The sequence below is a fragment of the Anser anser genome, assembly GCF_964211835.1.
Source record: "Anser anser genome assembly, chromosome: 22".
Taxonomy (NCBI): Eukaryota; Metazoa; Chordata; class Aves; order Anseriformes; family Anatidae; genus Anser; species Anser anser.
The window spans coordinates 2,957,430-2,985,013 of record NC_139743.1 but is presented as its reverse complement, the minus strand read 5'-3'; the positions used below and the strand labels follow the sequence as shown (position 1 = coordinate 2,985,013).

At 48.3% G+C, this 27,584-nt stretch overlaps 1 protein-coding gene and 1 long non-coding RNA gene across 2 annotated transcripts in view; both read left to right on the top strand.

Annotated features, from left to right (window-relative positions):
• Positions 1-25,806, top strand: part of LOC310885248 — a 55,638-nt gene extending 29,832 nt beyond the window's left edge. The window contains exons 2-3 of the long non-coding RNA XR_014574632.1: positions 22,214-22,383; positions 22,652-25,806. This is a non-coding gene — a long non-coding RNA (uncharacterized lncRNA). The remainder of the gene's footprint in view (positions 1-22,213; positions 22,384-22,651) is intronic.
• CADM1 (cell adhesion molecule 1) overlaps positions 1-27,584 on the top strand; it is a 243,093-nt gene that overhangs the window by 30,986 nt on the left and 184,523 nt on the right. The window lies entirely within an intron of this gene.

Sequence of the window (27,584 nt, the reverse complement as noted above, 5' to 3'; positions counted from 1 at the left end):
TCTCTGGGCAGTGAGTGCCAGGTTGTAAAACATCCCATGGCTCGCTCCTGCGCCCCGTCCTTCCCTGAAGTGCAGGCTGTTGCCTTAAAGGTGACTCAAAACATGTGAACGCCAGCTTCCTGTTCGTTTTTTTAAAAAGTCCCATTTTTCTGTCTTGTCAGGTCTATTTAAGTATTTAATGAGGTGAGATAGTACCAATAAATTTAACACAGCACAATAACTCTGATGTGGGCCACAGCCTCATAAACTTCCATCCCTGGGACGGGAGGGTGATCCACTCGCCCAGGCTGCACCACTGTGATTGCTGTGCTCAGGCACTCTGAAGGTTGGCCAAGGACTTCAGAGGCTCTGCCACAAACAGGAGCATGCTCGCCGGGACGGGCTGCAGGGGGCTTCCCGGGCATGAAGCTGTTTAATTGGCAGTGGGGACGCAGGGGATGGGGCTAAATCCTGCTGGGATGGTGGACAACTGTTTTATCCTGTACTGCTCGTGTTACAGCCCATGGAGGCCTCTGAGGGCTCATCAGCAGGAACAGCTGGTGCTGTAGCAAGCAGAGCTGACTTTCAGCTGATTTCCTCCTGGGGACCCCCAGGAGCAATGTCCTCTTCACTCATGAATAGTGACTTAGTACAGGCAGGCTGAGAAATCAGGCAGGCGCTTCGAAGCCTGTGGGTGCTGGGCTTGCACCAAAACTCCATGGCTTGTGGTGCCCACGCCCGCACCCCATGCGGGAGGACAGCGTGCACACACGATTGTCTCCTTGTCTGCTGCAGCTGATCCCTGTGGCTGGTTTGAGTGGGTGAGCCCTGCGGTGGAGCCGAGGGTCCTGGTGCTGAGCAGGGCCAGTGAGCTCAGGCACCGTGGTCCTGGCGGTTCCACCACATCCAGCCTCCGAGAAAGAGCTGGGTGGCTTTGCACTGCTGCGGAGCATAGAGAAATGGTTAACTTTGAATGTCTCCTGAATGAGTAATCTCACAGATATTCCGCCCCCCCCCCCCCCCCCCCCCCGCCCTGCACACACGCTACGTGCAAATCTGTTTGCAAGCAGCTTGCTTTCTTGGAGGAGGACTTGGAATTGTTAGCTGGCTCCTGTATCCCGTGTACTGAGGCATCCCTTCCTGTGACTGGCTTTGGCAATGACATTTCTCTTGATCTGAATGTTGGGGTTTTTTTTCTGAGTGGAGAGGATGGGGAAAGATGAGTTTAAAGCTGTTTCATGTGGAGGCATCTGTGAGTTTAAGATTCATTCTGGTACTTTGGCATGAGCGTTTGTGGCTGATGCAAAGTAATACTGAAGTTTGGAAGAATCGTCTCTGGCTTTGTATCTGTCTCAAGATTTTAATTGCTTCTCTAGTCTGATATTGCCCATTCAGCAGGTGCAAGAGTTGAACTATTAGCTAAATCATCTGTTTTTCATGGGTCCTATACATTCTAGTAGTATGCAGAAGTAAATTACAGCGATTTCATGATTTTCCTCTTTTTGCTTCTGGCACTGACCCCTCTGCGCTGGGGAGTAAGAACAGCATCTGTGCTATCCATCGGCTGTATCTGGGCCCACTGGAGCACCCTGTTTACACCAATCCTGTACAAATTCATTTTGTGTTCTTCTCTATAAATAGCTTTCCAGTGCCTGCCCATACTAAAAAACCATCATACTCCATAACTGGCCAGGCACAAATCTAATTATCCCAGAAGGGGAGGGAGTGGAGAGAAGAAAGCACATAGAAATTTCATCATCTAACCTTGTGAAATCTGTATGACTTGGAGCTCCAGAGCCTTTGCTTTCAGAGTACAGCTCACCTTCAGAAGCATGGGTTCCTTAAGCACACTTCTTTTTAGCTGTTTTTTTCTTTCTTTTTCTTTTTTTTTTGCTCTGTGCACTGTGCTAAGGGACATACTGAGAGTAGTTTATTACAGCTTTCTGTTTCGTTCTGCTGCAGTACAGTAGAAATAATGCAATCATGTCTCAGCTCCATATGGTCTCAGAGGCTGAGAAGCAGAACAACCTTTTGCTTTGTTTGTGTTTTCACTTACAGCATTGGGGGATGCCGTGGGGAGCTGCTGGCTCGGCTGCTGTCGTCCCCCCCCCTCTGCTGTGCCCTGCTCCCCAAAATGCCACGGCGCAGCGGTGTCCCGGTGTTCGGAATGATGGTGTGGCTAGAGAAGAAATACTGTGCTTGGAAAACAGCCATCGTTTATCTAAATATTTGTGTTTGTATGTGTGGGCTCCATATTGCAGAGAGCAAGCGCGGTTCTGTAGCCTCTCCACTACAGCAGGTCAGACCATACGATCCGAAGCTGCCTGCCAGGTTTGAAACATGCAAGTGTGTTGCCTTGTGCGGCAGCAAATAACCTTGTGCTGCCTGTTGGATGAGACTGGGGTGCGAAGAGCACCAGGCTGCAGCGATGAGAGCCCTGACTGTAGGAAATCAGGGGGTGTCTCCTGGGTTTGGGAGCTGGGGGACCCTGGAGGAGCCGTGTGTCGGCGCTGCTGAGGGTCGCCACTTCGGCTTCAGAGGACCCCCTGAAGCATCCTGGTCTCATTTGGTTCACTCTCATAACAAAAATTTCATTGTTAATGGTGGCTTCTAAGAACTGAAGCCAGGAGTGGGGAAATGGCATTGCTGTAAGATACAGCTGATTTTTTTTTCAGATTTCTCAGAATTTGGCAGGCCACAAATTGGGCACACAGCGTTGGGCATGAACATGATCCAAAGCACCCAGTTCTGCATCTGATGCCCAGATTTGTTATCAGTGAGCTGCTCCAAACAGTGCTGCTCTGACCAGGGGATCTGATTCAGCTAAATGGAGAATTAAACTGTTCTTTGAACAAAGAGTTGAAAGGTGCAAGGCCTGTACGGTGTGGATCGATGCAGTGCACACAAATTCCTGAACCGCTGGGTTTGCTTGGCTTCGGAGGTCGTGAACTCTGCTAAATTCTTTCAGCCTCTGGTTCTGGAGCTCCATGAAACAAACCTGGGGAGAAGGAAAACATTCCTGGTGCCCGTGTGCCCCTGCACAGAGCTGCACAAACAAATGGTTCCAATTATGAAATGGAGTTTGCATGCACTGTGTTATTTCACCCAGTGCCGGAGGGTCTGAATTTCCTCACTACTATGGATAAAGTCCGTCAGCCAACATCTACACTCGTGTAAAAACATAAAATCGAGCTTTGTCTTTCGTCAGAAAAATAAACTACGTGCCACAGAGCAGAATAGCGGAGGGAGCACCGGCAGGGCTGAGCAGAGCAGTGCTGGGCAGCAAGGCAGGGAGAGAGCCAGGCTCAGGACACCGCTGCAGGAGCTGGGGCACCCTGCACGGCTGCAAATGCCATTTTCCTGGGGAGAGGACAAAGCAGTAAGGCACTGGGGCTAGGGGTCTGCTGCATTGCTTAAACACCCTGCTGTTGGGCATGGGTGGTATGTAGAGAGACCCTGAGGGAAGGCACAGGGAAGCAGCTTGAAAAATCAGGAAGGGTTGTGCACAAAGATGTACAGCAGCTTGAGAAGGCGTCTTTTCCTTTTGGAGCTGTGCAGATGGACAAGACCAATGAGCCAAGCTGCAGTGAGACTCAATATGGCCCGCTTCCGATTTATTTGGATCAGGGAGCACCCCGGCAGTACAGGAATATGACACCTCTCTTGTCGGCGGATGCTGGGTCAAAACGTTCCTGTGTTATCAGTGAAGTATTTCCTACTTGGCACTTAACTTAAGTAGGTCTCAAAACACTTCGCAGAAGAAGACAGGAAATAAAATTGTGCTGGGGGAAAACTTGGGCACAAAGCTTTGCCCCAGCTGCAGCAGGACAGTGGCAAAGGAGAGGGGAGAGCTGCTGCTTCCCCAGCGTCAGCTGGTGGCTTTGTTCTCCCAGACTTGCTGCCCGCCTTTATAAATGCAGGATGGGAAAGGCCCTGCCAAAGGTCTTCCAGGCTACAAGGACGTGGTGAAAGGAGGGAGGGCAGCCCATGCCAGAGCACTGAGCAGCATCCTGCACCCCTGCCCAAGGCATGGTGCCTGGAGGCACCCAAATGTGCACAGAGCCCAGGCCTGCTGGCTTGAGCATCCTCAGGCAAAAGCACCGCGTCTCACCTCCCCACACAAAACATTTTTCTGTCTTCTGCAAGATACTTTTATTTGAAGAGCTCTCACGATGAGCATAATTTTTCAAATTACTTGTTCTTTCTTTGCCTTCCATGTGTATGCTTGCGCTTTTCCTGCCTCACATTGACGTCATGTTTTAGTACAGCAGCAATAACATTCGGCCTGAGGATAAATTCGTGCATGTGAGAAATAAGAGGGCTTCACCTGTGATGTGTCTGCCCAAGTGCTCAAGCAGAGCAGTCCAGCCCTTGGGATGCTGTTTGTCTAAATTCTCTGAAACCCACGGCTATAATTAGGCTGCACTCTGGGTATTTATAACCCTTCATGGCTTTACGCTTAGCGTTTTTAAGTGCAGAGTAGAAATTGGGGCTGGCGAGGTAAAGCTCACCAGAATAAACAGTGCGGTCCAGGCAGGTGTATTCTGCAGGGAAGTCTGAAGCGGGGGAGCCCAGGGCCCCCAGCTGCCTGGAGCTGGGAGGACGTGCCCCGCAGCCCTCCGTCCCAGGCTGTGATCTCAGCTCCGCAGCCCTGAGCGGGAATGTGAGACCTGCAAGGGGAACCTGGGGGAGTGATGCTGCTTGTTCAGAAGGAAGTGTCTGGTCAGTGATTAACCAGCGGTTTTTGTGATGTGAGGGCTCTGGCCTGACTTGTGAGGGTGTCTGTCCACAGAGCAGCCAAGTTCAGGATGTAAACACTGAAGTTCCTTAAATGTAATGCCTCTCAGTACCTGGGAGGGGGCTGGTGCTTGGAAAATGTTTGTGGTGGTGGTGTCACAGCAGCCTTTTGAAGGGCGTGTGCTTTATTTCCATTGCACTTTCAACCAAAGGCTAGAGTAGGTGGGTCTCCACAAGAATCTCTCTCTGGGCAGAGGGGGAAAAACTGCTGGAGGATGGAGAAGCCAGGTTAAAGGAGCCTCTGTATGCAGGAGGTGGAGGAGCTTTGGGAGGGTATCAGGATGCTGCCTCTATCTCCCTCCCTTTGCTACTCAGCGGAGCAGGAGAGTTGGCTGTGAAAAGCTGGCTAAATAGGAGAATATAGTTGCTAGCAACTAAAAAAGTAAAAACAAAACCAAAAACCCTCAAGACCTGTGGAATGCTTATTTGCCTCCAGTAACTGATTCCTGTTATGCAAATTGACAACATGCGTATACACAATTCAATATATTGAATATTTGATGTTTTACTGGAAAGTGGGGCATTAGTAGTGGATGATGGTAAAGTGAACTGCTGCCTGGGCTAGCAAATCGACCAGTGCTTGAGCTGGGAGGACAAGTGAATCTCAGTGCTCCGCGTGCAGGCTGGCAGCCCTTACTCTGGTGGTGCAAATGGCCTTGGGACGGGAGCTGTCTGTGTTCGGGACCTGATTGCTTCGGTTGCGTTCAGGCAAACGCATCCAGAACGCAGGGCCTGGGTGCCAGCCTGCTCAGCTCCTAATCCAGTGTTCGAGGCACGCTCCGTGCCGTGTTGTTAAATGCCCTACATATGGATGAATGTTTCTTTAAAGCCTTTAAGAGTAAGTAGCAGCAAAAGAGATCCTTGGCTGCTTGACAACCCAAATGTGGTAGAAATTCCATATGTTTCTGGCTTTAACCTTCCCCAGAGTGCCCCATTTTCTCCATGTTTTGATTTTTAGATCAGGCTTAAGCAACTATTCTCATTGGTCCAGTTGCTGGTGGGAAGTGCTCTCATCTCCAGTCTTTTGTTGCTGAAGCAAATTAGGCAGAGTTTCAGCTCCCTTACCTTCACACATGCTGCCAAGTAAATCCTGCAACTTTTGGGGGTGACGACATAAATTTGCAATGGTGTTCTGCAAAAGCACCCTACCAAACCAGAGCTGTCTAGCATCCATAACAAGCTTATCAAAGAGTTTCTTTGCAGTGAGATCTGAGCCCTCCAGGTTTTGATTCATAGCAGGTGAAGGCAGAGTGTGCTGAAACCTGATTGAAATGTGCGAGGTCAACAAAATAGAGCAGAGAGTGCACAATAATTGGGGAAGAAGCAGCAGCCTTGCTTTCTGCATGTGTTCATGTGATGCTTGTACTTTAATCTCCCATTTCCAAAGGGAAGCCTGTCTTGCATACTTTATTATAGTGTTCATTTGCACAGGAGGTCTCCTGGTTTTTTTTGGTCTTGTTTTTTTTTTTTTTTTAAAAAAAAGGGGGGAGGGGGGGACATAACTAAAATTACTGCTGACTTTACTCTCCTCCTTTCTTGTGAAACCGAAAAGAGAAAAGCCTCCCTCCCTCCCACCCAGCAGGGGTGCAGGGAGAGGAGTGGTACCTGACATTCATTTTAAGGATTCTTACCTCTTGCAGAGTTTGAGCCCTTTTTCTTACTGCAGTGCTGATGTTTACTACAGATGAGCAGATTTGAAAATGAGGAAAGCCTTCTGTGCTCTTTTGGAAGCTAAAATCTCTTGAACGATGAGGTCTGAGGGCTGAAAGAGCTGGGCTCCTTGGGGCAAAATGTATTTGCTAGGACAGATCTTACCTCTGCCTGGGAGAATTGTCACAGATTTGGGGATCTCTGACCTTTCTCAGAGATTTGGGGAAGAGGTAGGAAGAGTTTTAAGTAAATGTTTTCCCAAAAGGCTATAACATTTTGTTGAAAATGCTCCATTCCCTAACATCTGTGCAAATTAAACCTTTCTTTTCTTTCAAGTGTTTGTCTGGGGGAGGGGGAGGGCTCCCTTCTCTTCTGCATTCTGCCTCTGAAATGGAATATATTAAAAGGTAAATAAAAAAAAAAAACAGGGAAGGGGAGAAGGGGAGACAGGAAGGGGAAAGAAATCTGTCCCCTTTTCCCTCCTTCCCATCTGTTGTTTAATCACCAGCTGTTTGTCCTTAAGCTTGGATTACAACCTCTTCATCAGCCTCTTCTGTGCAACACCTTGTGCAGCGGGGCCTTTGAATCCCACACACCGCATTATGCATGCACCGCGTGCGGAAAGAGCCTCGCATCTGAAAATCTGGGGGAGATCTCTAGCCCCATAGCTGTCTCTCCTGTAGAAATGTTAATTTCTCCTCTCTGCATGTTCCTACTTGAGATGTCTCTGCTGGAAATCCCTTTGTGATGGTGCCTGGGTCTCATGCCTTCACCCCAGGGTACAAGCGCTTAGGGTCACCACCTTTCCTCCTTGCAGAGGAAATGAACCTAAATGCTAGCAAGTGTGATAAACAATCAGCCCTTATGCACGTGTAGGGAATGCTGTGGCAGCATATTATTTACCCTCTAACAGGGAATGAATAAATGAGAATTGGTTTCAAGAGCTCAGCTGGGAGGCAATGCCCAGGCACAAGCTTGGACCTGGAGCAGTGGCGGGGCAGGAGCAGTCCAGCGGCTGCTCACCAGCTTTGTGCCATGTGTCTGTGCTGTCTCTGAGCCCGTACGGGCTGCCTGACTCACAGAGGGGTCTGTGACAAGCACACGAGCTGATGGTGGTTGATGGAGTTAGAAGCCAAGAGTGATGCTGCATTTTTAGCGCAGGTGCCAACTCGGCCTCCATCTGGAGTAGCCGTAGGAGAAGTCAGCATAAAACCTGGGGACTGCTTAACAAGCTCTTTAGTGCTACTGAATGTGCTGAGCTCATCCAGGGAATGCGTGGGTGCCAAGTGTTTTCTACTGACGGACTTAATGCTGTAGGATGGGGAGCCCTCGGTCTGCTCCCTCTGCTTCCCGGCTACCTTTGGGGGACGGCTGAGCAGCCCCGCAGCCAGCCCTGCACTTCTAGAGCTGCTGCTTTATGCAGAGGGAGAAACATTGTGCTGCTCCTCATCACCCTTCCCTTCAGACTCTTGCTGGTGAACCAATTCTGGCTCTGAGTGCAGATGTGCAGGTTTCCTCCTTGGCACTGTCCGCACGTGCCCGCTTTGTGGGTTTGTGCTTCAGACCCCTGCCCGGTGACAGCAGCTGCAGCAACAAGAGTTCAGCTGCACCACAGTTGCCTGAAGACATAGCTACTGGAGCCTAATTATCACCAAAACGGATCACTACCTCACTGCAGACACCAGCCTGATTAACAAACATCCCCAGCCAGATGAGAGCTCCCTGCACAACCCACACGGAGAGCCTCGGTGCTCTGCAACAAAGGAGGTGTAGGTTTAAAGAGGCGACATCTCGCTGTGCATGCAGTGAAGCACCAAGCAGTGCCTGCTACATCTTTATTAATGATACCGGTATCAAATGTGAACTATTCGTAGACACCTGTGTCAATCGGAGAGGACAAGACAAAAGCAGAAATCCGGGGCTGCAAAACTGCATCCAAAATATTTTTATAGATTAGCCTGACTTCTTTTTCAGGGGGGAAAAATGTTCAAAGCAAAACAGGGCATGGTGAGCAGCCTGGTACAGAAAGCTTGGAATCGATCGATTTAGCTGAGTTCACACTCCTACCAGAATTGAAGGAGAGAGAGGGCTAAGGTTTTTGGGACACGGCTCACAGCAGAGCCGCGAGAATTTCTTGGCAGAATTCCTTCTCGCATGAAGCAGCTGCGCAGTGTGGACGGGCGTTGTTCTGATGTCCTGTGCACAGACAGCTGGCCAGGTGTTTCACAGTGTGTTGTGAAATATGTGCAGGTTTGATGTGAAATATGTGAAGGTTTGATCGAGGGAAGAGAGGAAGAATAGGTTCCCCTGGTCAGAATTGCACCAGAAGGAGTTTGAGGTGGCAGGCAGGGTTAATGCTGCTGGGCTGGCGGGTTGGCACGTGGATTCAGGCAGGATGGGCCCCAGTACAGCTCTGACACCGGAGTAAGCCTCAGAAAAAGAGGAAAATACTGTATTTGTAAGCAAGTCTCAGATAACAGCTTGCTCGGTCACCATGGGGTCATCTGCTGCCATGTACTTTAGGTGAAGTCTGTGAACAGTAGCTTTAAAATAGCTTTTAATCTCTGATTTCCTGGGAAACACAGTAATGCAGGAGTAAGGAGCTGCCTGGAGTCAGCGAAGGCCGTACATTTGTTGGTTAATGCCTCACCAGCAAAGCAGAGGTTCGTTAGAGGAGGGCTAATCATTTACAAGCTTTAAGTTTAGATGCACGGCTTAAATTTCATTGCGTCATGCCCTGAGTATGTGCACTAGTGTCCTGGCTGCAGGCTGGTGCTGCGGGTTTGGTCTTTGTGCCCCTTGATGGGAGAGATTGGCAGTGCAGCACGTGTCTCAGTCCGACGCTTGCATGGGCTTGCTGCTGCTTGTCTGGTAAACATCAATGTCAGTCTGTGTCTGGAAAGAAAAATCATATTGCAGTGAAACTGCAAGCATGGTGAGTCTTGATATTTGCATTTTAAAAAAGCTTCAGTCCTTTGTCTTCTCCGTGTATTAAAAGGAGGATAAAAGAGTGCAAACCTCAGCCCTGGACTTGTGGAGCAGGGCTTTTGGGGCACGACCAGGAGCAGCTCAAAGCCTCTAACAGACACCAGGACTGGAATAACGCACGATGTGTTTGCACGTCAAACTCACGCCTCCAAGATGTAAGGCTTGCTCAGGACTCAAACGTCTGGGTTTAGACAGAGCGGCTAGGGCAGTTGGTCCCCCTGGCACCCCAGGCTCCGTCCTGCTCCCACTAACACCGTGCTGGGCATCACCTCGTGTCAGGGCAGCCGGGACCCTGCAGGTGGCTCTGCCCTGCTGGTTCCTCGTCCCCATCCCTGCCCCAGAGACCTTTGTGCCTCCCACCTCAGCCCGCAGGCTCACCTGCGAATTTCATGTTCGAAACCACCATTGATTTTCCTGACTAATGCACCTTGCTACACTGTGCAACACACACCAGACAAAACAAAAAGAACTCAATCAGCCACTTAAACAAAAATAAAATAATAATAATAATAAAAAAATCAAACAAACCCCACCGGCTTCCCATTATAGGCTGGGCGGATCAGGCAGTTATAACTTGAAAGGGTTCCCATTGACCCATAGCACTCAGTTAAAATGAAGGTAGCAGTGCAAATACAGGCTGAAGATGTGGGCTCAGGAGAGCTCTTCCCTTACATAAAAAGAACATTTTGCTTTTTTCTTTCTTGTTACCTGCAAATGAGAAAGAAATGCTGTGCTCCTCCACTCTGTGTAGCATTATTCCAACCATACCAACTCTCAGCTCCCTTTTCCCTTAGCTAATAAGTAATCATGAGGAGGTTTGTGGCCTTGTTTATTATATTTGGCCCAGAAAATGCTTTTTTCCTGTCCTCCTCCCCCGCCTCTTTCAGTAAAATGCTTTCTGAGATTTATTTGTAAGCCTGTAAATACAGAGTAAATAGCTTTAATTTAATTTACTGGGCTCCTGTAAGAAACTGTATCTGCAAGCAGGAATTGTTTCAGCCTCTGCTGAGCTGAGAAGTGCCTGTGGATGCTGGATGGTCAGGTCTTTCTGATTTTTTTTTTCTCCCCTCTTTCCCCCTCCTAAGGGAGAAACTGTTTCTTTGCCTTCTGCTGCCTCCGGGAGCTTTGTTTGCACTGCGCTCTGTGCGTAGGTCGGATGCGTGGTGCCGAACATGACAAATTGCCATTCTGACCCTGAGAAATGGAAGGCAGTGAGTGATCTGATCCTGCAATGAGGCCCATACATCTGTTGTCCCAGCTTGCTTTTAAGGTGGCAGTGTGACAGATCCAGAGAGGACATCTTCCTGCCTTTTGCCCAGACTTCAGTTCTGAGGAGGCTGTTTCAGTTTTTTCTCTCTGGTCTTGGAGGATTCACGGATTCTGGCAAATATTTGGCAGACAGAGCTTGATGCCTGTCTCTTTCTGTAAACTTTGTGTCTACAGAGCTGTGACTTCGGTGCGGAGTTTTATGAATGGGGAACGTTGGTGGCATATGGGAAGCAGCGCTGAGCCTAAAATCATGGTGAGAAAAAAGGGGGAGGACGTGTGATGACATTCGCTGAAGGTTGGAAGGAATGAGGCTCCTGCGTTGGTCTGTCTGGATGGGTGCCCGGGTGCCTGCAGAGCCTGGCTGTAAGGGGGGGTCGGTCGGCCGAAAGCTGCTGACTGTTGCCATGTAACAGAGCTGCTCCTCAGCCGACTGCCAAATGTCTAATGTGGGGGACCCCATGTGCAAATCTGTCTGCGGCTTGTAAATGGACAAGGACAGTATCAAGAATCAGATTATCAGCATCCCACCCGGCGCTCTGTTGTGCGGCGGGTGCGTTGCTCTCTTCCTTCGCCCTCCGCCCTGCGCTCCAGCAGATAGCACACGTCCTCCCCAGCGCAGCGACGTGCGTGCTCCCTCAGCTCCTCTCGGCACAAATGTGACGGAATCACAGCCGAGTTATGTCAGTCCTTAACCCACGCTCCCAGGACCCGTGGATACAATCGCTGGTCACGGCAGTTCCCGTGCGAAGCGAGCAGCTCTCTGGCTGGTAAAGGGGAGCGGCAGCAGCACAATTCCACTTCCTTTTGGAAGGACAACGCTGGTGATGAAATGAGATTGCTACACCGCTTTCTCTCCTGCTTTCCAGTGCTTTCTTGTCCACGTCCCCTCCCTCCCGGCCCAGCGTCGCTCCTGGGGCTGCAGGGAGAAGCCGCTCGTCCCCGTGCTGTTCGGTAGCAGCGCGCTCCATGGCCACGAGCCCAGAGCAGAACGGGTGGGAATACAGGCAAAGCTGGCAGCCTTGGCACGTTATCCAAGATAAATCCTGGATAAATGAGTCACTGACGCAGGAGGCTTGCTACACCCTGTTTCGCCCCTGTAACAGTGGCTGGCACTCTCCCAGTTAATCAAGTGTTGCTTGTGCACCAGCTCGTGCGCGGGGCTCGAGTGCTGCTCCTGGCTTGCTCATCTGCCAGTGACGAGCCCGAAGCGAGGAGGGTGGCTGCGTTGCTTGCCTCTGTGTGTGTGTGGTTTTATTCTTCGAGTTATGAGATTTGCCAACTTTTTTTTTTTTTTATTTTGCATCAATTTATTAGGAGTTTACCCCCCCACACACCTCTTTTATTTTGTTAGCTGCCTTGGTTAAGTCTGACAGCTTATTTAGAACGGGCTGGTGCCCAGAGGTAGAATTTGCAAACAAATAACTTTCACCCAACATGACAGTGTGCAATAGATTGCAAAAATCCTAGGCAATGCTCTCTGACATGACAGTGACAATAGGAGTTTTGTCCTCATTAGTTTTCCCAACATAAAGACTTCCAGCTCTGCCCAGCCCTTATTGCCTGTCAGTAGGAACAGACTTCAACAACACCCCACTGCTTTGCAACAAGCCGGCGCTGTCGCGGTGATTTGAGGAGCGAGGACACCCTTCTCCCTACTCTCCCCAGCCACAGTGATGCAGGGCTGGACGAGCCCTGGTCGTTCATCTGTAGCAGGATTTGGCCCCTCTATGAATGAGTCATTTGTGTGAATTTGAATCCACATCTGGTTTTGGATAGGGGGAAGAAGGGAGGGGAAGACAGTTGCCTTCCCATTTGCTGCTTAGCATAGATCTAAGAGTTATAGCAACTGTTGTTCTCTTCTGTGGTCATAGCAACTTCTAAATTAATTTTGCTTACTTTTAATCTGAAGTATTTGCTGTTCCCAAATGGGTTGTCCTCTCCAGCACTGGTCTCAATTACTTTGTTATGATCAGAGTGTGTGTGGTGGCAGGGGAAGAGGAGGAGCAAATTGTACCACTGCTTAAAAAGTGCTCCGGTCTGGGGGTTATGGCAGGAGGACAGGGGGTGATTTTCCTTCCTCTGCAAGGGACTCGGAACTGGGGATGGAGGGATGCCCCTCTTTAAAACAGCTTGTTCCTTGGGCAGGACATCTGATAGCGCAACCGCTTATCTAACAGAAAACCAAGTTATGCTATGGTTTCAGGATCACCGTCTCCCTTATTTAAGACTTGGGACTTGGAGCTCCCAGGGGAGCGAGGAACCCTTTCTCCATCCCTTCCCACTCCCAAGCTGCCATTAACAAATGCCTTTGGAGCAGCTGTTGAATGTCCATGGAGAAAAACCGACAGTCTCCCTGAGAAAGGAGACTGATGACACACTTCTCCTGCTTGGGTGCAAGGGGGCTACCATTTTTCCTAATTAGTCATGATGTCTTGCCCATCGCAGGAATAAATAGCAAGCTTTCCCTAAGGATGTGAGATGAGAAGCACTATTTATCGTTGCTCTCTGAGGAAGCTGACAACATGACAGGTGAAATATCAGGAATAATTAAGAAAAATAAGGGCTTATGTACTTTATTGCATCAACAGCAGGGATGTATTGCCAGCTCCTCGTGGATTCTCATTGTATGCCCCCATCCTGACATCATCTGTAAATATTGTATTTTCTCAGAGCTGCACTCCTGTGCTTCTGTAGTGCCTCTCACCCGGGGCCCTTGGCAACTGCCGAACATCCCTGCAGGCACGAGTGCTGCTTATTGTTCCCTTTTAGCCGCTTAAATGAAACAAAGGTGCCTGCTCGGTGACTCAGTGATGGCTTCGATCCGCAGTCCGGCAGTCCTGGTTCTCAGCTGCCTGCTGAGCTGCTTTAAAACATCGCCTCCTCCTTACCCTTAACGCTGCCTCTGCTTCTCTGTCCCTGTTTCTCTGACCACTGTTTTCACAGCAAAGCCAGGATCTTCTTTCTTCTTGGAATAGTCTTTGCTTCTACACAGCGTTCATGAATTTTTCACTTAATAGTCCTGGGTTTGCTTTGTGCCACTGAGCTTTCCTGGAGATATGAACATGTTGGGTAACAAATGTGCGTGTTTAGTAAATACTATTTTCCAGTGAGCTCTTTGTCTGGGAGAGAGGAAGGAGAAATCACTAACCTGCGTATGAGCAAAGGACTTATGGATTTTAGACTGAACCTTTTTACAAATTGTTGACTTCAGAAAAGTGGCTGGGAAGCAGATCCCTCTGAGACAGGCGCTCTGGGAAGGCTACGGCTGCCCTTACCACTTACGAACCAATGCATCTTTTTTCTGTCTGGTAGTGAAAGCTCTTGGCTGCATTAGGGAGAGCATCTACTGACTTTGAACTACAGCTTTTTGCACCATCCCTACAGAAATCGATGGCGAGTGACGGCCCAGAGCTGGGGGAGCAGGGCAGGGGGGGGAGCAGCTCCGAGGACCTGGTTCCCATTAAGTGTGAGCCGTGCCCCTGGGGTGCTCCCTGCTCCGCTCGGGCTGAGGCTGCGCTCCCGTGCCTGGCTGAATATTAAGTTAAAGCTGCAGCCCGCCTGCATTAGGAAGATCTGTTTGCTTATGAGGCAGGACAGCTGGAGAGCTCAGAAACTGTATCTATTCAAACAATGTGAAAATCTGATTACAGCAAGTGTCACTGGGCATCACTTAACTCTTCCTCTGCAGCCCTGGCTTTGGCTGACAAGCATAATAGATCTCTTGGATACATCTTGTGCTGAAATAAAATGCCTGGTCAAAAGTGCTTAAAATCCTTCAAGTTTAGAGTTTGCTAATCATGTCTCTCATTTGTTGGCTCAATGTGATTTTCGGGCTGTCCGTCCTACATTAAGCCTCATTAAGATTGTGTAGCAGCATTCATAAACGTGGTCAGTAAAATGTATCTTTTTTTAGGCACTTAGGAGAAAAGAAATTGTATGTCACAGTCCTCATCTTGTCCCCTTTGACCATATGCTGTAAGTGTTCATTGGAACTTTTTAAGAGGCTTTTGAAAGAGATCTTTTGTTAGAGGGGGAGGAGAAAGCTAGCAGCAAACAACTCCTGAACTGGGAAATGCTGCTCCTGGGGCACTTATATTTAGCTCACTTGCAGCAGTGTCCCTTCAATTTATACTTACACTTTTGTTCCTTTTAACTACCAGCACTAAGGGTCTAAAAGAGACACCAGCCAGGGATAGGCAGTTTCTCCTTGTGGAGGTGAAGGTATTTTTAACACAATGCCCAAGAAAAAAGAATTTGTTTCCTCCAACATTCAGTCAAAATCAGTGCTGTGAAGGATCTCTCATGGCAAGCAAAGCCTGTGCACTTCTGTCCACAAAAGCATCACATGCAGCAATGGAAGCAAAATCAAATACAAAAGCTGGAGAGGTGTACTGGAAAACAAAGGTAGAAGTTCATCCCTGCTCGGTGGCCTGCGATGACTCACTCCTGAGGCTAAGCACTGCGAGGGAGGCAGGCAAGCCACCCACATTAATTCAAAATATGCAGGGTGGCCGGAATCCCAGCCCAGCAAAAGGAGAGGATGGGGTTGCGTTGCAATGAGAGCCAGGTCTCTGCCAAAATGAAGACTGGTTTTTGTTCTTTTAAATATTTATAGAGTGCTGTAGTACCTTGTGCTACAGCCCGTGTTCCCAGAGGCTTTGGAGTAGGAAAAGTGTCCAGAGCAGGCTCTGCTGGCTAGCAGCACTGCTGTGAGATGCTGCTTCGGAGCCTGTCCTTGGGGATTTTTCATCTCCCGTTTGATTTACGGACCGAGTGGCCCCAGGGCGTGAGTGCAGAAGCGTGAGTATGTTTCAGCTGTGGCTGGATCCAAAAAATAGGTATTTCGTGCCCCATGCCATATGCCAGTGAAGTGTGTTGTCTTGGGAGAGGTGTCCTGCTGGCCCAGCAGATAAGGAGCAAGGCAAAGGTGGGGGAGAAGCTGTTAAAAATAAGCAGTGGCTTCAAGACAGACCGGAACAGGCCAGATTTCATGAAATGGCTTACTCGTAGCCATGGTACGGTTCCTTTTGTTCTGCCAGAGAACCTGGGGCTCTGTTGCTGGGCCTGGCTGCTCGCTGTGAGCCGCGGGGCCGGAGCAGGGCTCTCAGGGTGCGTGGTGAGCATTCGCCGCCCATCCCCTGCTCATCGCCCTGCACCGTCGGTGCTGTGATCTGGCAATGTCCTTGCAGGCTGGCCATCCTGCCGAGCACAGACCTTCCTTCCCCTGCGCTGTCTTTAACGTGTTTGCTTTTGGTAGCTGGCTGCTAACAAGTCAGACAAGTCTTGGGTTTAAATGTGTGATTCCTCAATTCTCCCAGCAAATAAGCCAAGATAAGACCCTGACCTTTGAAGCCACTTGTAATTTAATACAGCTTAAGTAGTAAACATTGAACAGTTGCAAAGGAATATGATCAAAGCCATTGATTTCTTTGTAGTGACATAGTGACTTTCTGAATAATTCCCAATAATGAGAAAATCTGAGAAAATTGAAACCTGTTTGTAGATATTATAAGCCTGAATGATCAAATAAATAATTAGCAAGCTACTCATTTAAGCTCTGCGTACGAGAAAGCAAGAAAATCCTTAAATGCTGCTAAAAATGCTAGACTGAATATCTTTTGGGGGAAAAATAGAAAAAAATCACCCCAGGCAGAATGGAAGATGGCTTTCTTTCTCTGGAATAAGAGCAGTATGCTTACTATGGAGAACCAATGGCTGCATCGATATATTTCTAAACTTCTGCCATTGGACAGTTTGTATTTCTTTTCTGGTCTGTGCATTAGTTTGAGAGCACTAACTGTGAGCTGACCCAATGTAACACTTAGACTCCAGAAGAGGACTGAGGTGTTGTTAAGTAGTTATGTACCCATTTGTGTGTTTGTTTTTTGAAGTTATAAAAACAATAATATAAAAATATTATTGTTTCTGCGTGGCAGCAGTGTCAGTTTCCAGATGTCCTGTTGGTAAATGGCGATCAAAGATCCCACAGGGCTGCTGGGGGCCGTGGGGAGGATGAGGTGCAGAAGGGTGGGAAAAGGCAGCATGGAAGTGTGAAGCATCACCGCTCACACTCCCAGCATCAACTCCCAGACCTTGTTTCATGTGCCTGCCTCTGCCACTGCAAAATTGCAGTAGCAATAGTTATCTGACCCTTCGGTACAGACAGTGTGGAAAGCAGAAGTCAGCACAACACTAATGGTAAGCAGTGCTCTTTGAAATATTTCTTTCTGCATCCTAGGAAAAGGGGTATTTGAATGTTTGTTAAAGAACTTAATCGCAGTTGAATTCATTTAGTATGGGCAGTCTATGATGCCCCAGTAGAGGACTTTTTAGAGCACCATTAGTGTTGTGCAGACTCCCTCTTTGCGTTTGGAAAGGATGAAGCTCACTGGTGACGAGGCCTGAAGAAACAGAAGCGATTTGTGGGAACTTCCCCGGGAGCACGCGGCGCATCCAGCACGGCTCCTCCTGCCTGCTGGGGTGCAAGCGGCCGTGCTGCCGGCTTTGTTCTCCTCGGCCAGCTGTATAAACACAGCGCTTAACCCTGCGGAGCAAACCTTTACCCTGTGTCCTGACCCTGTCCTCTGAAGTACACCTCGCACTTACTGCGCTTCTGCCGGAGGAAATCAGCTCTTATTTGCACTGCAGGCTTCTGCCTTCGTCCATAATGAAATCCTCATTTTTATCAAGAATGAATGCTTTGGGGTCCCGCCTGAACGTGGAGCCCTGCATGTGTGCTCCCCTCCTTGCTGCCGTTCACCCGCCGCCGCTGTGCTGCCACTCTTCAGCAGCGTGGGTCCTGCTCCTTGGCCTAAGCCAGAACGCTGGGCCTGGTCTCACCCAGGAAGCGTTAACTAAAAATTGCTTCTGTTTTAAGTTCTGTCGGGTCTGGGGGAATGACTTTTCCTTGCTTCTTCCTTGCCCTGGAAACAGAGGGCATACAGTGTTAAATGTTGTGCTTGTGTAACGTGTGGTACGATGCTCTGAAACAGTCGTAACAGATGCAGGAATTTAGTGGTGCTTGTGAGTTATTTACTGGTGGGGAAGAAAGCAGCATTTCTGATTTCTGTTGCACACCAAATGCCTACCTGATTATGGGCTCCTACACTTCCAAAGATGCCTTTCCCAACAAGCACGTTCAGTGGGATGTTTGCCTACCCCATGCAGAGACACCCTGCTCTCAAAAGTCAGGCTTGTCTGGGTTTTCATATGCAGTCCTGTTGGCTTTCAGATGTCAGTATTTCAGTTTTGTCTTGTGGCTGCTGTTCAAAGCACAAAAATAGGGTGGCCAAAAATCCGGATGCAGCAGATAATGCTGACAGTCATATCAGGGCAGCTCTGCCTCTCAGGGCAGGAAGCCACCATTTATTGCTAATGCCAGGACGAGGCTCAAAGTGGATGTCCTCGAAACACAGCCGCGCTCTTCCCCAGCCCTTCAGACAGAAATGAAAAGCCTTTCATGTTCTGCGGGGGTGGAGAGCACAATTTGTGGTGACCTGTCTCTGGCTGGTATTTGAAAGGTCACTTTGAGTACGACACACTCTGAGCCCATTGACTTGGGGAGAGAAAAAAAAAAAAAAAGCCCCAGCCCTGTACAGAAGGGAAAAGCGGGGTAGAGGAAGCGAAAATAGAACTGGCCACAGCCATTGTTTAAAACTAACAAAGAGCCACTGAAAGGCTCCGCTCGCTGTCAATAGCCCAGGCGAGGGCGGCCGCTGGGTGGGCAGCTGGGGCCGGGCTGCGCGGACACTGGAGCCTCCGCTCGGCTCCTGCGGCCGGTGGCGAACGCCTGCAGGAGCTGGGGCTGTGGGGAGGAATGGGAGCGTGCAGAGGGCTTGGATGGACCATTGGTTCCCTCCTGGCGGCGAGGGGTGGGTGGTCAAACCCCTGTCAGAGACCTGCGGTTGCCCAACAGACCAAGGGTGACATTGTTTAAATCCCTGTGGCCTATCCGCAGTCCTCCGGAATGGATACATGCATCGGTTTGTGCCCTGTGTGTGCCTGCCTAACGCTGAGCATCGAGAGATCGAGTGGTGTGGGACCTGGTGGCAAGCAGCTCCGCGGGGACCCGGCACACCTCCCACCCCGTGGGTTCGGTGGAGAGGCAAGCGTCTCCCCACCGCCCGGTGCGCAGGATGTGTGCGCCCAGCCGGGCATGCCTCCCAGGGGCTGGTGCTGATGGCGCAGGTGCTCCAGGCGCAGGCACGTTGAGTCCCTACAAACTGAAATGTAGCCTGAAGGGGGCTTCACCCCACAACCACAGTTGGATCATTACCTTGGAAGCAGCCGAGGCCAGGAAAGAAACGATTTGCCCTAAAGAGCTCAGCCAACTGTCAGCTGTTTTGTGAGCATTAGTGAAAAATAAGGAGAAAGAGCAGCATTAGCCCTGCATCCATGCAGTAATCTGTCATATAACAAGGAAAGTATTGGCACATTGTCATGTTTCAAACACTGCTAATCAATGTCTCATAGAAAAAAAAAAATCACCCTGAATGCACCCGGCAGCACGGTGCTGGCTGAGCAGCTGGAAGCTGGCAGGGGTCAGGGGCAGAGGGACAGCTGCCCCGTGCCTCTCGGGGGCAAGGGGCTGGGGACAGCAGGCAAGGAGAGGACCCTGGGCGGTTCTCCCTCAGCTTTTAGTATTTGTAGAGCACACGTAGCTGCAATTTTAAGAAGGCTAGCAGAAGATCAAACGGTAAGTTTTCAGCTAGAGCCATGCTGAAGGGTTAGCCTGTTCCCTCCATAGTGGTTAAATCCCAGGAAGAGCCTCTTATTTCGGGGCGTAGGTGATCTCCTTTCTCCCTGAGCATTGTGGCTGGTGTTCAGAAAGGTGGACAAAGTTGCATCAAATAACGAACTGGTCTTCGTCAGAGGTTACGGTCCTTGCACAGGGAACAAATGGAACAAGTTGAGGGGAACAGGGGTGGATGGTCACAAGAAGGGAAAGTTTCAGTGACTGAGACCCAGATTCAATTTGTTATATTGTCTTACCTTCTGTGTGGGACTGGATAAATTAATCTCTAGCTCACTGCCCTGCCTGGAAAATGGGGATAATAGCATCTCGGAGTTGCTCTGTGGGTGGTAAATGCGTATGAAAGACACAGGATGCTCTAATGCTACCATCTTGGGAACAGTTCGAGTGCAGTAGACAGGAGAAGCCTAACAACTGCTATCTCATTCACTTGTGTCTCCCATAATTAATTACAATATGTAGTGGTAGACATTTGAGTGGTTGAGAGGGGAAAGGGAAGACTCAAACTTGTAACTAAATTTCTGGAGTCAGGAGGGAAAAATTGAATTTTGCCCTGCTAAGTAGTGCAAAAAGGATGCAAGGGGAAAACAGAAGGGAGGAGACAGCATCTCCTGGCCCAAGCGTGTGGAAAGAGAATAATCGAGGGGCAAAGGTGATGCTTTTAGGTAGGTAGGTATTTTGGAAAATGGCTTTTTCTTATTGACATGTCAGGGGAGAGACTAAAAGGGTCTTTGCCAGTTAGTGATGGGAACCTTTTCTGCTGCAGGCACAAACCCAGAGGGGGTCCCAGGCAGTGGGATGTGCCTGGAAAGGCAAAGTTCTGCAGTGGCAGAAAGGGATTTATCAAAATCACTTAATGGATTTATCCTTCTAATTTCCCTGAGCTCTTCCAAGCTCTGGATATAAGCAATGAGGGCAAGTTTACGCACTGATTATAGAAGTGATGGATCTAAAGAAAAAGAAGAGGTTTGAAGGGTTGAAATTTACTGCAAAGTCTGGCCCAGGAATGACCCCCTTTCTCCTCCTTTGAATTTTTTCATCTTGTGCAGAAAAATGCAGCTGGTCAGCTTGACAAGTGGAAACTGTAGCTTTGTCATTAATGTGCAATGCTGAAACAATGATGTATGGCTGGCAATAGATCATGTTGGGTTTCCGCAGAGCAGGGAAGACTAAGGCATGAGACTAATTCATGATGCATGAACGCATTGATCTTCCTGGCTCTGAAAATACAATGTAATGAACCCCCGCTAACACATCATTTTTATGCCACTGCACCTCACTAATATCTAATGATTTCACCTTGCTCTGAGATAAAACATAATTGTATGGGAGTTCCAGCTTTGTTCTTCAATATCTGAGTAGAGTTAACGAATTATGTTTTGCTCTGTAGCTATCGGCAAGTTGGGACAAGCTTACAAAAAATGCAATTATTGGGCTAAGATGCATGCTTAAAGCACTGTGTGTGTGTATATGTAATACTGTGTGCGTATATATGTGTGTGTGTGTACACACATCTGCTGGGGGCATATGTGAGAACATACACCGCTTATGCATGTGCCTACTAGTAACTGAAGCAGTTAAAAAATGGAATTGTAAAGATGTTGAGAAGCAGGTGTCCAGGCTTAGGGATTTCTGGATTTCATCCATCCTACTGGTGCTCAGAAAATGGCAGTAACTTAGAGATGGAGGCTGCCCTGTAAACGTTGTTGTTTGCAGCATTCCAGCTGGTGATTTGAAAGCACAACAATCATTTCTTCCAAAGTCCACAATCCTTTTGAAGACCAACCTGCCACAGTTTGCCCTTGCAAAGCATGAGCCAGCCAGTTTCTTCCCCAGCCAGACAAAGCATTTTTCTTAATAAAATAGCTTTGAGTTCCTTTTGATAATTTTAAGTGCTAACACACTCCTGTTTGTACTTCACCTGGATGAAGCTGTTTTTTTATTGTGGTGGTGGTGGTGGTGATTTTTTTCCTGCTTACTGTCTGTCCATAAGCAAATGCTCTCTCTCTCTCTTCTGAATCATTCCACACGTCCTGGTTTGAGGGGTTGGTAGCAGGGACTTTTCCTCCTCAGCCTGCCCAAGCCGATGCGTGCGGTCGGGGAGCGAGATGGCGTGGATCAGCGGTGGGGATGCTTCTGACCGTGTCAGTCGTGGGCTGTCAAAACCTCGACAGCAGCCAGGCTGTCTGGGGACTGCTGCAGATCACCCTGGCTGGCAGCGGTTTGTCTTGCCATATTATCTGTAGTCACCTGTCTCCTCTTGTTTTATTTAGTGATTGGAAGCTCTTTTGGGGGCGAGCAAGTGGTAAACTCCTGTTTGTTGTACATCATCTGCTGCAGTTGGGGTCCTGGCCCCTGACTGTGGCTTTTAAGTACGATTGCAGTACAAAAAATGAGCAAGAGCTAGTAAATGTGAGTTGAAGGTGAAGATGTTTGTGGATTCTTCAAAGGAAAACCCTACTGTTACAAAATAAGTCAATGAAAATCTAACCATTCTTGACAGTGAAAGCTGAAGTAATGTTGTACCTAATTTGAAATTCCCTCTAGGCTGAGTAAGACTTTTCCTTTCATGTGTGATGTTTGTATCCCTTCTGGGAGCCCTTTCCTCTGTACCATGGTTGGTTACATGTGGTGTTGACAGATGATTAAGACATGAAGTCTCTTAAATCAGAGGAACAGTCAAAGTTTTGCATTGTGTGCTCAGGTGTTTACCCACAGCATTTTAATCATTTCAGGCTGGCTTTGAGGTTTTGGACTTGCTGCCTCTTGCATCTTTAGGTGTCCACAGCAAATGAGATGCTGAAGGGAACAACAAACCCCAGTCGTACGAGCCAGATACCAGAGGGGAGAGCAGTCCCTTACGGGTAGCGATGCAGTAGGAGTGCAAGATCTTACTGGTGCATCTGGTTTCCAGCTTCTGTAGTACTCTGCTTGTCACCTCCTCAAAGGTAAACTTCTAAGTTTAGGAAACTGCAATTCCTGCTCTGCAAAACTGTGCCTCTGCATGTTTTTGAATGTTTCCAAAACACGAGGGTTAGACAGCATTGCCGCAATGGGCTCGTGTTCTGACGCCTTGTCACACGAGCCCACGCTGGGTTTTTGGGTATTTGGGTGGGGCAGACAACACCCATGAGTCATCTTGCTGCGGAGAAGATATGGCTTTTGATGTGATCAAAGGGGCTTTTTTTTTATTTTATTTTTTATTTTTTCCCCCAGCTGCATGTATGCATGTAACAAACAACCCCAAAGCCTGCCACACCGCGATGTCTGTCTGGAGCCGGCTGCTGCTGGAGCTGCCCCAGCCTGTGCCTCCCAGCAGCCAGGCGCTCAGATCGAGCTGTCCCTCGCGTGGGGACAGCAGCTCCCCCGGGGGATGGAGGACGTGAGCATCACGGGGGATGAGGCGAAGTGCCCGCCAGGACTCCATTAGCTCTGACGCCTTCTCTTTATGACAGACCTGTAGCTTCCCTCGGCACTTATTTTGATGGCTTTCTTTCTCCCCCCATCCCCATGATCTCCATGTCTTGACTTTTGCAGGCACTTTTCTCCTATAAGAATATTAAGCATATTTAAAAAACACTTAAATGCTAATGTGAAACCTGAAAAGAGGATGTCAAACGCAAGAGACACTCTGAAGACATGATGTCTCTGTAGAAGGATTTGACCCTGGTAATCTAATTTGCTTTACATTTCAAATGATACTTCATTCTCTTATTATAAGGCTCTGTGTCATTGGCTCATAAAGATTACAATTTCTTGTCTCCCAATTGTAATAAATCCAATTCAAGCACCCTCTTGATTTGAAATTTGTCACAACAACATGCGGAGGGCACAGTTCCTGAGTTTTATGGTGAGGGTGCATTAGACTCATCTGCAGAAAAGATGACGCAAGACTGTAAAATGATTCGTCCCTCTTTCTCAATTGGATCTGTGTGTTTAAAAAAAAAAATCTAAATTATAGCTTATTCCTTATTATCCAACAGTAAAAAGGCTAGACCGGCAGGGGAGCCAGACTGGCTAGATTTTTTTTGTGCTTTATCGTTACACTAGGGAATAAGCTGGTTTCTTTAAAACCATCTGAAAATATTTCATCTTGCTTCATCAGACTTGGGAGCTTAACCTTTCTGCTTATAATTATTGGAGATGATAGAAAACCGATCAGTATTTTGTGCATGTATCTTATCAGGCACTAAATAATATAGTCACAGTGGCTGATGCATAGCTGCTTTGTACCAATACATAATCCTGTTGACCAGACAAAGTCCTGTCTTAATGGACGGGCAGAAATAAGGCGTTCAGTTCACATGAAGTTTTGTACTTATGTTGTTGGCATCCAGGTACTGCAGCTGTGGAGAGCAGGAGCTTTGCTAGGTGCTGTGCTGTTCACAGAGTGATTTTTTGGTCCACGTCCATGGTGTTTGTTTCAGTGACAGTGCTGTGCTAGCTGTTCTACAGCACATTTTTTGTTCCAGATTACATCTGTAGGAGAATGTGTATGTAAACACTGAACCCAGGTATGCCTCGGCAGATGTTGATGAAGGTGTGGTGCAGATCCCAGCCTCACAGCCGAGCATGAACTTCGCACTTCACATGCTGCCAGGCACCTGCGTAGCTGGGATAAGCTCTCATCTTTTTTCATTCTGCCTCTGATCTGCACTCGGTTTTCCCCGTGGTGTGCTCCTGGCCATTTTTCCTTCAGGGACTTCCTTTATGCCCTGCTCTGCAATGGCTGAACAAGAGCACAAGCTATGCCAAGGCTTAATGAACCCTCCTGGAAGGAGAAGCTGGCACTCGGGGGCGTCTCTGACAATGCTGCTGAGATCAGGGAGGGGGGAAATGCACACCAGCCTGTGCTCCGTGCCGCTGATGTACAAACATGTGCTTTGTTGAAGTGGGGAGCTGAGCTGCCTCCCAAGTTTTAACACCCAGTAGGGCTCCAGGGTTTCATGTGGCAGCTGCCTAGCTGATAAATATAGCTGACACACATCTCGAGCTAGAAATGCAACTACCCTCCGCCTGCCACCGCACTGTGCAAAGCCTCTCTCGTGTCTTGCTTGGCATCAGGCATTGGCTTGCTCCAAACGGCTTTTGTGTGAAGCTTAAAGCAGGCATCTCTCCCCCGCTTCGCATCGGAAACTTGAAATACTTTGCAGGGGAGCAGCACAGACCAAGGCTTGCCGGGCTGCTTTTCCCCTCACCGAACCGAGAATAGAGCGCAACAACAGTTGCCTCCCACGGTCCTGGGCTGCCGTTTCATTTCCTGCCTGTATGCATCAATGACAAGATTGTCTGGAGTGGAAGGGAAATTCCTTTAATGAAAGCCACGGTGCACCTTTCCAGGCTCTTTCCGGTGTGTAGAAGCAATCTTAAATTCATGAAACTAGACCGCCTGCCCTTTGTAACTTGGCTCGGTGAGCCCTTGCCTCAGTGATAGTGTCTCAGGGTGCCAAGCTGCAGCCAAAAGGGAGAGGGGGCATGCTGCAGATCCAGGCTTGGTTGCTCTAGTTTGCTCCGTGCACAGGATAGCAGAGGAGCTAGGGAGGTGACAGCAGTGCATCTGGTTATCAGCCATCGGTGGCACAAAAATGCTTTTTTGGACAGTCTCAAATAAATACATGCAAGAGCTTTTGCTTGGAGAGAACTTTTGTACTTTTAGTGGCTGTTGCTCCTCAGGGTTTTTTTTTTGTTTTCTTTTTTAACAAAGGTTTTAGCCAAGCAAAAAATCCCATCTGTACAGCTTTTTTATTAAAAGATAAAAAAGGAGAAGTTCATAGGAGTTAGCATTAAGTCACGGTCCGTAGCAATCTAAGGTATTCACTGGCTGGGGACTCTCTCTGTTTATTTCAAATACCCCTTTATCATTTTGTTGAAAGAGCGGTGTTCTCTGTAAAGCTCTGCCAATTGAAAAAAGAATCAGATAATGAAGACTGATGCTGCACTGATGACAGCCCTTCAGATCCTCAATAGGATTTCTCCAAAATCAAAAGACTTTTTTGTTTTATTGTCACACTTGTGGCTTAAAAAATAATTAAATTTAATCTTCTAGGTCTCGAACGAAAATGAAAATTTAAAAACAGGCCCCCCACATGCAGGAAAAAGACAAAGCAAATGCAAATATCCAGTAGGTGTTAAAGAAAATTTTGTAAATTATAAATGAAAATACCGTATTTACAGTGGGTGCTGAGCATATGCGCTTTACAAAGACTACATTATTGCTCTCAGCAAGTGGGACTGGTCTTTGTGTGTGCCTGCAGTGTTTGTCGCAAGGGAATTAAAGTCAACGTATTTATACACTTGTATAAATGTTGCTTTCACTTACTGGTTTGGCACCAGTAGTTTTTGAATCACTTGGGAATGCACTATCTTTTCCATGTAAATGCCGCTCCAGCAAAATACTTAGACATGTATGTGACTGCCCACAAACATGCAGGGTGCACATGCTGCAAGTTGAGCCTCTGCTTAGATATTTGCTGAAGTGGAGCTGCTGTTTCCTTCCCTGCAATAAGGAAAGGCTCTCCAGACTGTCAGCAGGCTGTGTTTGGTGCCGTATTAGCTACCACCAAGAAGCTGTGAATGCTGCAGTGAAATGTGGCAGCTGTTCCTCAGCACTCGGGAGCGGGGAGCTCCGACAACCCTTACCTGAAACGCCGCGTTGTTAGAGGGGCGCGTTTTGCCTTAAGCTCTGTGCTGGTGGTCTGTTGTGTCATCCCGGCAGGTCAGTGCACTGCTGCAACTTGGCTTTCCCATCTGCAGAAGGGCAGCATGGCACGTGCACCTTCAGCGTGCCGCGAGGCTGGGGGTCACCTGCCCGGCGGTGCGGGGCGCAGCTGCCCCTTGGGGCACACCGTCGTGGCAGGGCAGCCTGCTCGACCTTTCTCCGCTCTCCAGTGTAGGGCTGTAACTGATTAGGACCAAACCAGGTGTTTTCCCCTAAAATTGTCCCCACCAGCAACTGAGGCTCCCCCCTGCCCTGCCGGGGAGACCCTGGCTGCTCCCTGGGCACAGGTCCTTGTGTGCGGCGCCCCGCACGCTGCCGGGCTGGGATGACGCAAGGTTCTCCTCTCCTCCGCAGTGATGGCAGCAGTAGTTCTGCTTTGTATTTTGGCATCTGTTTTATACCTTTTAAAATTTTGAACAAATTTGTTGTTCATCACAGTGGGAGCCAGATAAATAAAATATATTGGGAGATATTTGTACTGTAACTAAAGTACTCAATTTCTATAGGGAGAGCGTAGCAAATGACAACTTTGTCACAGTACGTGGAAGAATGAAAATTAAGCTTTGCATTTTTACCTGATCTTTAAGCAGGCTGAACTCAGTGCTTCCTTCTGGGGACAGGTAAATGGAGATGCGGGGAGCCCTGCCAGCTGGGGGAAGCACGCAACAGTTCCTTCAGATGAGCTTCTAAATCTGAAATGCTATAACTTGATTAATCCTTTTCTGGATTCCTTTTGACAAACTCCTAAATTTTCAAAGAGTTACACAGGATTTAGCCCCATGCCAGCTTTAATGTGAATTGTGTGGCTAAAATTCCATGCAGTTCTTTGAAAATTTCAGAGCCGGTGCTTTTCACAAGATCGACAACTGTTTTATTTCTCTTGACAGAGTATGTGGAGTGAACAAACACTGCCATTTGTAGAGAAATCTTTTTGGTCTCTCAGTCTCTATAGCACCTTTAATCTGAGACTCAAAGAGCTGTGTAAGAATGGAAAGTCCCACAGTACCTGCAAAAGTTAAATGCGGTGTGCATTATCTTCATTTTCTAGAGCGGAAAACTTGGGCTTTTTTAGGTTATCTTTTCCCCTTCTTAGATTCATACAGTAAGCGAATGGCAATGCTGGAGGACAAGACAGAAAGCCATTTTGGCTAGTGAGTAATCTTGGTTCACCAGTCTTTGTGAAAGTAAAGAACGGAAACCATCAGTTTGCTGCATTTACTTATGAAATGGACGTAGTTAACGTCAGCTGCTTCAAATCAGTCAGAAGCCAGGTGAAGTTGAATCCTCCAACCCCATCCCCAGTAGCAGCCACAGAGGCATTACCAGTGATCTGCACTGGAGCTGCTTCCGTCTCTAGCCTCATGTGTTGGCAGCGACTTCTATTCATCCAAAGAGCCAGGGCTTGCTTACGCTACCAAGTTTCATTCAAGA